Source organism: Grammomys surdaster, unplaced genomic scaffold (genome assembly GCF_004785775.1).
Source record: "Grammomys surdaster isolate TR1022 unplaced genomic scaffold, NIH_TR_1.0 198, whole genome shotgun sequence".
In the NCBI taxonomy this organism is placed as follows: domain Eukaryota; kingdom Metazoa; phylum Chordata; class Mammalia; order Rodentia; family Muridae; genus Grammomys; species Grammomys surdaster.
This window is the reverse complement of record NW_021604643.1, coordinates 6,215,356-6,226,481: the sequence shown is the minus strand read 5'-3', so window position 1 is coordinate 6,226,481 and position 11,126 is coordinate 6,215,356.

The following is an 11,126-nucleotide window of genomic DNA, read 5'->3' as shown; positions in this document are numbered from 1 at the left end:
CTGGCCATGCTCTACCAGCTAGAGGAAGACTAGCCTGGCCCACTCGCACCAAAAGGGCCTCCTGACAGCATGTCTAAGGTGCTGCAGCCATGTTATCAAATTGCTAGAGCACTTCAGTAAATATCAGTAAAAGAACTACAATGTATTAATGTCTACTATATAATGTTGGTCATTAGGAAAGCAAAGTAACTGAAATCCACCAGTTAGCAACTGACCTGAACCAATAGAAGATTTCTCACACTCTTGGTCTAGATAGCCCACAACCAAAGCCCTTCATTTTTCACTGAGGGCTATGTTTGTCTCCTTTAAACATCTTTTTCCTGATGAAAAGACGGTCTTTGACTTCATGAATCAGCATGAGAAGTATATGATTTTAGGTGTTGTTTTTTAGTTTCTATAGAAACAAAAGCTCATCAAACACCAACAACTAGTTCAATCCAGTTAACATACTAATTAATATTTTTTAAAAAACTATTAGTTTTCTATTGCTGCTTCAATAAATTATCACATATTTGTGTCATATAATCAGACACATTCATAACTTTATAATTCTGGAGCCCAGAAGTCTGGGCTGTCTCTTGGAGCTCAGATTAGGACATGAGCAAAGATCCTCTCCTTTGGAAGCTCAGGAAGCATCTGTTTCCTGGCCTTATCAAGATACAAGATACTGTCTTCATTCTTTGATTCATGGTCCCTTCCGTCTCCAAAGGCAGCTGCTACATCCTTTTATCATCTGCTCCTGTCCTCTGCTTCTGACTGCATCTTCATCCCTCCTCATTTGTTCCAAGAACCCTTATATTGCATTAGACCCATATGGATAACTCAGATAATTTGCCCATTTGAGAACTCCTAATTATGTTTACAAGGTCCCACTTGCCATATACGGTAACATATTCACAAGAGCTAATCATTAGGATTTGGATGTCATTGAGAGCACATTATCAGGAACTGTATCCTCCAAAGTAAACACCCTCTATACTTTGTCATCCCTTAACACAAATGTGTTATGTTTACCAATTATCTGGCCCCTAATTATATTTCCTTCCTATATCTAAGTTAACTATTTCATCAAGCTTAGTAAGACAACACTCACAAGTTATGGGGGCTGCAGACAGTCTCCCGAACGCCACATTTTCAGCATTGTGGAGGGTAGCACTGAGATGTGTTTTGCAGAAATGTGCCCATGCACTTCTCCTCAAATCTTTGACAGACAGCCACACCTGTGTGCCCAAACATGGTTCCCAATTACAGAGTTCAGCCCAGATTTGAAAAGATATACATCAACACCTCCTTCCTCAGGGAAGAGCATATCTGATTATCTTCAAAGCGGCAAGAAGAGTGAGATTTTAAGCAGTATACTGTGTCTAACTATGACAGGGGCATTTGTGCCCTTTCTCCATGATCATTGTCATCCCTTGTCAGGTGTCACTGCTCTCAGAAAGCACCATCCTCATCTCCCCTCCTGTCACCAATCAGAGTAAAATGTTATAGAAAGTCCAAAGGATCAATGTAGATGTTCTAATTCTCTCAAGCTCAGCACTTAACTATAGGCCATGACCAGAATTTATTAACTTTCTAAAATTGATGTGAGATCTTCAGTCATTGTATAGTGACTGTTGTTTAATTATCCATATCTAAAGAGTGTCTTTGGCTGATTTGTGATTCTTGCAGCTCTGTAGCCCTCTGTTTTGTCACAGCACAGGTCATTGAACACCCACTGGAAAGTGTCCTCCAGAAGTACGTGAAGGGCCCACCTGCATGAGCCTCGTCCATGCTACATTCAAAGAATGTGTGACTGCTGGTTCAGTACCAAGAATCCACTCTGGGTGGGCAAGGAAAGGCTCAGAAATACAAGCAAATGCCAAAGAGAAGCCGGTGATTTTATTCCAATTACACTCAGTGCCATGATGTCACAGCATAAATTTGTACTTTTGCATGCAGCTCATGCTGGTGTGATGACAGCTCTTAAAATGTTGAGTGATTGTGGACCCGTCAGCATAAAATTATTCTAACATGGTGCCGTTATTAGTGCTTCAATAAATGCCATTCTTCTTGTGTTCTGAGGTGCCATTTGCAAATGAGCTAATTTCTCTGCAGTAAAATAATTGTGTTGCATTTATTTTGTGGGGGAAAAAACAGTGCTATTACATAAAGGGGGCTCTTTTTCCATCAAAACCACATACGCTGTAGTTAGTCAAGTTTAAAAAAGAATGCATTAACTAAATGACTAGGTAATTATTTAAATGAACTCGCTGCTTTAAAAAGCTGTGGATGGGATAAACACCTTTAAAAAATCCCTTGTTATTACAAAAGGATGTGGCAAATTAGTCACGGGGCATCCATGCACCAAGTCATGGTGGGGACTGTTTGCTGATTGGTGACAGACATTTTCAGGGTTCATTACCAATCTCTGCATGTTATTCCCACTTCATTCTCTGGAAAGGGTAGTCTGAGAAAGAAGGAAAAGAAAGGGTGTTGCATGAGTATTGTCCTCTTTTTTTCCTGCTTGGATACTTTGGCCTGGAACTCCAGAATTCTCTTAGAAGTCCCAAGTTCAAGGTCCCACCCACAAACGTTCTTTCTGTGCATCTGGCTGTGATAAACAAGTAGGGAGCTTCCCGTTCCTTTAGGTCTCCTGATGTCACATAGACTCCTCGGCACCTAGTAGATTAAGTCACAATGAAGAGGTAAGCTGCCTGCCTCAGGTGTTTGCCGAATACTACACTGTTTAGTTACATTCTCCTAGTGACAAGGAGGGGGAATAGAAGAGGGAGAAGGAGGGGAAAGGAAAGTAAATTAGTTGATGCTAAAGATGTAGTTCAATGGGAGAACATTTTTCAAGTATGCTCAAGACCCTTGGTTTTGTGCAGATCAGCGGAGAATATAGGTGGATTTCTTGATATTTCCAATCCTAAGACACTGTAAGCTGTGGACTCTCCTCGTTTCCTCTAGTCTGGGTAGCTCCCCCATGGTTTTTCCTCCCTTAGATATTGTCCACCTTTTGTCAAGTTATATCAAAACCACAGACACAAAACAAAACTACTAAAGGTTATTTAAAGGAAGGCAGTAAATTATGAAAACCGATATTAAAATAAGATGAAGCCTAACTAGAACCAAAATGACTGAGCTTCAATGGGGTCAAACAAATATATTCCACATATACTCGCTAATCGGGTGATATTTTGAAATGGCGCTGCGTGGTCCAGCTCTGCTAGCAATCTGGACCACCTGCCATGTTCCCGCACTAGAAGCGGCCAGAGGTCAAGAGCAACCCATGAGTGGTTACCGTGGTGGCTGGTTCCACCGATCATCTCCATGGAGACCATGCCCCAAAGCATGGATCTTGGGCCAATCCTGTCACCCTCATGGTTCTCTGCTAAGCCCCAGACAATCCCTGCCATGCTCGTGGTTTCCGGTAGAATGAAGACTCTTAATATTTAAAGATTATCCAATAGATTTATGTATTTGGAAATGCTCGCTACACAAGATGCACAAGCAATTAGAATTTTTCCCAATATCTAACCTTTTGATAGAAATTGCTACCCAGGACTGCTAGAGATCCATGGTTCTTCCTCCATGTTGCTTACTATCTCCTCTTTCCTTCTTCCCATCCTTTTCCTCCCAACTCCTCACTCCCCTTCCCTCTTCTACTGCCCAATCACAGAACTCCACTGCAAATACAATGTAGCAGTAAAATATCCTGTTATAACTGGCACCAAGTTTCCTCCTTCATCACTCCAAGACATGAGCAACATGGAGGAAACCCTCAGGCTGCTCCCTGGGGCCAGTGAGGGTAGAGCACACCTTTCTCAATGATCTGGTCCAGGAGCTGGTGTAAAATTGGTTCAGGTCCATTCCTGCAATCACCAAGAGGCTAAGCTGCTCTTCCATCCCTGGGGAGCCTTGAGTGAGGGTCGAAGAAGACAACATGTTCATTCTGTTGCACTCTGACATCATCCTCTCTGGGAACTGCAGTGGAAATCAAAGCCTATTTCCAGAACTCTGGTGAAGAATAGGTTGCCCTATGAAGTCCCATTTTATGAATAAAAATATTGAGATTCATGGAACTACATTTTTTCCACACCTATGTCATCAATAGAGACAGTTTCCAGTCTGGGCATCTAGCCCTGAGGGCTATGGTGTTTCCCACTACAGTATACACATTTTTTAAAAATAGGGCTAATGTTTATAGAAATGAGGGAATAGAAAGTCAAAAAAGTATCTTTTTTCTCTTTTTTTCTTTTCTTATTGGTTGTTTTATTTATTTACATTTCAAATATCCCCTTTCTAGTTTCCCCTCCACAAGCCCCCTATTTCCTCCCCCTCCCCCTGCCTCTATGAGAGTGCTCACCCACCCGCCCACCCAGTCCTGTCTCAGCACCCTAGCATTCAACTACCCTGGGTCATCGAGCCTCCACAGGACCAAGGGCCTCCCCTCCCATTGATGTCAGATAAGGCAGTCCTCTGCAACATATCAAGCTGGAACTATGGTTCCCCCCACATGTACTTTTTGGTTGGTGGCTTAGTCCCTGGGAGCTTTGAGGGGTCTGGTTGGTTGATATTGTTGTTCTTCCTATTAGCTTGCAAAGCCCTTCTAAGAACAAATTTGTTTACCTTCTAGCACTTACATTTCTGGCAAAACACAGGCTTAAAAAGCTGCACATAGATAGCCTAAAGGAAAACCATCCCTACTAAATGGGGTTCAGCTTGTATGATCTCAACTTTTGTGTAGAACGGTAGTTCTCAATAAGAGTTATACACATGCATGCACGCACACACACACATACACACACACAAACACACACCTATAGAACACTGAACAATGCCAGGAACTTATGTCTGTCCAAAAGTAACAATGATTCTGAGACTAAGGAAGCCTGATACGGAAAGGTAGGTAGGTAACTTCGTCTTACAGCATGATCTAGCATACAAAATTTTTGTTTTCCTTTTATCGAAAATAGAATTTCTTTTCCTCACAGAATATATTCTGATTATGCTTTCCCTGTCCTCTACTACTCCCAGTTCCTTACCACCTTCCCTCCCATTTGAAACCACTCCCTATCAGTCTTTCATTTGAAAAAAAAACAGACTTCTAAGAAATAATAATAGTATATTATAATGTATTATATTATACAATAAAACTAACACATTAGAATTGGACAAACAAACAGAAGGAAAAAATCTCAAGAGAAGATACAAGAAACAGAGACTCACTGTTTTATACACTCAGGAATCCTATTTTTTTTAAAAAAAAAATACTTAACTGGAAGCCGTAATATACACACAAATGTCCTAGTACAGACCCATCCTGGCTCTGTACATCTTGCCTCAGTCTCTGTAGTTCATATGAGTTTTGATCATGTTTATTTGGTGGACCATGTACTCCTGGTATCTTCCATCCCCTCTGGCTCTTAAAATCTTTCTGCCTCCTTGTCTATAGGATTCCCTGAGCTCTGAGAGGAGGGATTTGATGGAGATATCCCTTTTGGGGCAGAGTGTTCCCAAGTGTCTCACTAAATAATATCTGACTATTGATCTTTGTATTTGTTCCCATCTACTTCAGGAAGAAGCTTCTCTTATGATGGCTGAGCAAGAAGTACAGGAAAATTTTAAAGCCCATCTTCAACAATTTTCCACCAGGTAGAATTGTACTGTTTCTGCAACTGTACTCTAATATTTTCAAAAGCCTACAGCTGAAAGAAAACTCCCTCTGGAAAATAACTGCAAGCAAATATTGTTCTTAATGTAAAACAGGTGAAAGAAAATGAGGTATCAGAAATATAAGGGAAAGAATGAGACCCTGGCAGGCAAACCGGGTAAATGTTGCAAATCTTCTGAGGGACAGTCTGAGGGTGAAGTTCTCAGGGGACAGAGGTAGTAAGTGAGAGACAACAAAAGTCTCCTTATTTCCCTCTTTTGTAAATAATTTAAGCTTCAATAAGAAAACAGATGTTGGCTAAAAGCAACAAAACTCTTTAGAGGTTTTCAGGCAACTAAGACTTTTAATCTATATATTAGGAGGTTCCTGGCATTTCTGAATTTGAATTTGTGTTGCCAGTCTCTGTTCCATTTTGACCTTTAGAACATTCAGCTCCTATGGCTGTAGTTCTCTTCCCTCCAAACATACAAGGATAGTAAGTAGCAAAGCATGAGACCAGCAGGCATGCACAGGAGTTATGGTGAGCCCCTGCCCAGAGCAAATGCACATCAATTGCTATTACAACTTCTATTGCTCAGAGCAACAGATCAAAGCTCTGTCAAGGAAAGCATCTTGGTGACCCTTTAATCCTCTGTGGAGTTAGGGGAGGTACAGGTAGGCAATCAAGCTGGCACAGTAAGCCCACCCTAGACAGGAGTCAGGAATAATATATGGGTTTCCTCAAAAGAACATGAAACATTAGATAGCCTCTCAAACAGCCCTCTAGGTATGACTGACCATAGATGTTGGACTCTTTACTGACTTGGTAATTAAGTTATCAAAAATGAAAGAAAATTCCTTTATAAATTTCAGGCTGATATGCTTCTATCCAGGTCTGTGACCCAAACCTTAATCCTGAAAGAATGGATTGTTGCAGTCATCTGTCTCATAATACTTAGCTGGATGGTGACTTTAATGCTAAGGTGACAGAGAAAGGAGGAACTAAATGTACTCTGTTTCAGGGATAAAACATCAGGTTAGTAGTCAGTCAGTTTTGCTTCCTGTGCTTTGTTTCACCTTACTGAAGGCAGAAAGATAAAGATTCACATAGATGTCAAAAGAGGAATGAGAAGACCCTTGTGAGTCATGTAAAATCTATATCTTAAAAATCCCTTATGACAATGGCAATATAAGCACTGGCTCATGGGCAAGCTGCTAGACACTTGTGGACCTCATCTTTGTTGTTATTGTCTTTGTAGTTGTCATTGTCATTGTCAGCAGTGTCATCATCTTTGTGAGACAAAGGGAATTGACAGGAAAACCTCCAAGGCGCTGGAGTTCAGAGACAGGAAGCTTCCAATGGACGCCTGGAAACACTACACCTAGACCTATGGGATTGGAATCTCCCCTAAGATGCCGAGTTAAAAACCTATGCCATTTTCTATTTAAGGAACAGTGTGTGAAGGTGCATTCCGGCTTGCTAACTACAGAATCCATTGTTTGCTGTGAAGAGTTGGACACTGGGAAGACAAACATTGCTTAGAAAAACTAAAATCTATTGCATTTCTTACTTGGTCCACATTCCTAGATTCTCCTTGATGACATCATCTGGTATTCCCCTTAGGTGTAAGATCTAGTGTGGGTAGGTTAGCATACAACTCAGTTAGGTGCTATCTATCCCTTTTGCTTTTCTGAGGTCAAGCCAATGAAATTTGAGGTTAATTTCAGATGTCAGCTTAACTCAATTCAGGGATACCTAGAAAGCTTGAAAACTATTACCTCTGTGTGTGCAGTAAGGGAAGACTACTTTCATCCTTGAGAGTGTCACCCATCCAGTGAGAACCTGAATGGAAGAGACAGTTAGAAAAGAGAAAATTCCTCCCTAGCTCTTCATGCCTATGTTAGTTCCATCTCTTGCTAATGTCGTAAAGCTTACACTCTCAGTTCTTCATCCTTTGCACTCTCTGACCAACAGACAGCCCTGGGAGTAGGGTGGGCTTGGGCCTTGGATGAAGGGCTGTTCATTTGACATTTACGTTCTGAGGTTTCCAGGTTGCTGAACTGAGCCACGCTACCTGTTTTCTGGGTCTCTCACATGCAGGTGATCTATTAGGGAGCTTGCAGCTTCTAGATCCTTTAAAACAAACCATAGCAAATTTCCTCTTATGAATATGCAGTTTACCACCACTGTTTCTCTAAAGCAGTGGTTTCAATCTTCCAAATGCTGCAGTCCTTTAATACAGTTCTTCATGTTGTGGTGACCCACCCCCCAACCAACCGTAGAATTATCTTTGTTGCTACTTCATAACTGTAATTTTGCTACTGTTATGAGTCATAATATAATTATGTGTGTTTTCTGACAGTGTTAGGTGACCCCTGTGAAATGGTCATTCAACCCCCAAAGGGGTCGCAACTCACTGGTTATGAATCACTTCTCTAAAGAATTCTAACAAAGTAAGTGTCTTGGCAAAAGATTCAACTAATTTGTCCTATTCTCAAATATAAGACAGATACAACATTCTAAAATCAATCAACACTGACCAAGACACCCACAAATTCTGTATGTTTGCTTCACCCACTGATGAACACAACTTGGAGTCACTACTTCAACCCCTGTTTGCCAATATTCCCATATGAAAATGGACATAAGACCCTCTAGCTCCTCCATTTAATTATATAATTAAGTGCATTAATATCTGTATAGTCCTTTGGCTAGAGCTTGTTGCATAACATATACCACATAAGGCCTTCTTCAATGAAACCCATTCAAATATCAGAGACATTCCATTTGCCTACTTTGTAGTTAACAACAGAAAAACACAAGTTCAATGAACAGAATCTTGTATATAATCATACATTTGATCTATAACAGTATTGAACTGTTATAACTGACATGCTGGTAACAAATTCACTGTGACTCTGTTGTTACTAATTTCCTTCTTCAGATATAATAAGAGCATTCTCCATTACCAACAACACAGATGTCTCCATATCATGCTCTGTGTATAGTCATTTAATAATTGCAAGAATCTTGAGAAGGATTCATATTTACACACAACAGAGAGAAATCTGAAGTTCAAAGTTTTTTATCTAGCACATGTAGATATCTGCAAGCTGGGACTTTGAAATTGGGCTCTAGCTTGAGGATCTGTGCTCCTAAATACTGTATTCTGTGTATCACCCTTGTAAGGCCATCATCTATTAGGGTTTTATTTATTATCTATGTCTATACTGTCTGAAATTCAGCCTAAATAACACATTATTTATGAGCAGGTAGCTGTTCCACTTTTCTCTGTATAATGCTGCTAAAGGAACTTGAAGAGTTAATAACTTACTAAATTTTCCAGTCACGAAAATGACATCATATTAAATTCTAATACCAACACAAAAAGTAAACTGATGTTGAATCAGCTTTTTTTTTTCCTCTGAAGTTCCCTTGAATATGACTGCTGTGTTTATGCCATGGTTTTTATGATCTGTTTACATTAGGTCTGTGCAAAATGTTTGCTAATCCACTTGGATAAATTATCCCAAAAGCTAGTAAGTGACCCATTTATGTTTCTTGGAAAAGATCAGAGCCAGTAGGCAATCATTACTATCCTAGAGAGAAAGGGAAATGCAATAAAATGATGCTGAAGTGGCACAGGGCCTCAGAAGTTCCATCAGAGACGCTTCCCATCTTGTTATTCACATGCTGTCATAGGCAAATGGTTTAAAAGCAGACAAGGGAGCTCTCAGTCTTCCTGCAAACACAGGTGAGTAGAGCCTTCATCAACACTGGCTGCGAATAGCAAGCTAGAGAGAAGGAGCAAACAGATGCTTGAAATGCAGCAGCACTGGGAGCCAGGTGGCTACCTGGATACAGCATCATGGAGACTTGTCTAATTTCAATGAAAGTGGTTGTGCCGCCTCTAGCCTGGTAGTCCACCAGCTAGACACAGAGCCTTGCCTGTGATATATTGCCCTTTTGAACTCACAGCACTTGAAGGCCCAACCTCCAACCCCAGGATCCTTGGGGTGATGCGTTGCCCCTCTATACACAAAGCCTTAAAAATACTGAACCCTCACGTAGCCCAATCAGAGACAAACCATGCGTTTCTCCTGTTGGAGGCGATGGAGCTTATTTAAAATGGAGCTAATGATAAACCTCAAACATGCGGGTTTTGCCCTACTGCTACTGGCTCCCTGTGTGGTACTGACAAGTTCCCTAACCTCCTTTAAGCCTCTGTTTCCCCCATTGATAGAAGAATGAAAATAATAGTTTCCCAATTTTAGGGTTATTGTAAAGATCATTCCAGCTAACGCGCATAAAGTGCAAAAGGAAGTACCTAGGGTGTGCTGAGCGCTGGATAAATGTTAACTATTTTTGTGAAAGTCTTTCTGCCTAATTAGGTAGTTCATTCCTCCCTTGTACTCTTTTCTATCCTACGCAGCAGCACAGTCATACAGAGCAATTTGCATAAAATAGGCGCTAAAAAAATTATAGAAAGGCACGTTGGCACTTCCTTTTCAGGCTTTGTTCTTAGACTCATGAAACTGAGATCCTGAGATCTGGGGCCAAGCAGTAGTCCAGTTATTTCAGATGCTCTATAATGTCTCAGGTTTCTACCTCGGAGATTCTAAGAGCACACACCTGAGGATATGCAGGGAAATGTCCTGGAGTAAAGCCAGCCAACTCCCATGCCAGTGACCTCTGACCTCACGGTCACCTTCTTCATCTGATCTCCTTTCAGTTTGAGGTTTTTTTTTTTTTTCATCCTATCTCAGTGAACTAATAATTCTAAATAGACTCACAAGAGGCAGAAGATCATGGAAAGAGGAGGGACCAAGAAGGAGAAACCTGAATCTTCCCCAATCACCGCCCCAATGACACCTATAGCAGTTATCACACTGTGGCCAGACACTAAGCCTGAGGCCCGTGTGTTGGCACACTGATTGGTTAAAATTGATCCTGACAGCCACCACATTTGGTAAGGAATAAGGGTAATGTTGCCATCAAATCTCTAAAAACATGGCTCTGCCAGGTAATGGCAGGGACTCTGCCCCAGAAAAATCCTAAACACACGCCAAATGCAAAAACAGAAATTCTGGGCAAAGTTCCCAGGTGTAACTGCCTCTGACTTGGATTTCCAGCTCCTGCTCTAGCTTCTGTGCTATCCCAAAGGTGGAGAGCTTGTGAATTACCAAAATGAAACCAAGAGCTACTGTTTACTCTTCATCTGAGCATAAACATTTAAAAAAAATGCTTCGTACCCCATGTCCAGTAGAGCCCCCCTCCATCTCTGACAAGCTTAGATATGGCTCTGCAAGACTGAGGAAGGCGTATAAAAAAAGATAGAGCATTTCAAAGGAAAGGAGGGACAGCCATAAGAATTCAGAGCAAAGATCTTCCTATAAAATAATAAATTTACTGCAGGGAATAGTGCTTTAGAATGTCTGTATCACATGATTTCATCAGGGTAGAAAGGACAGGTTTATTCAACAGACA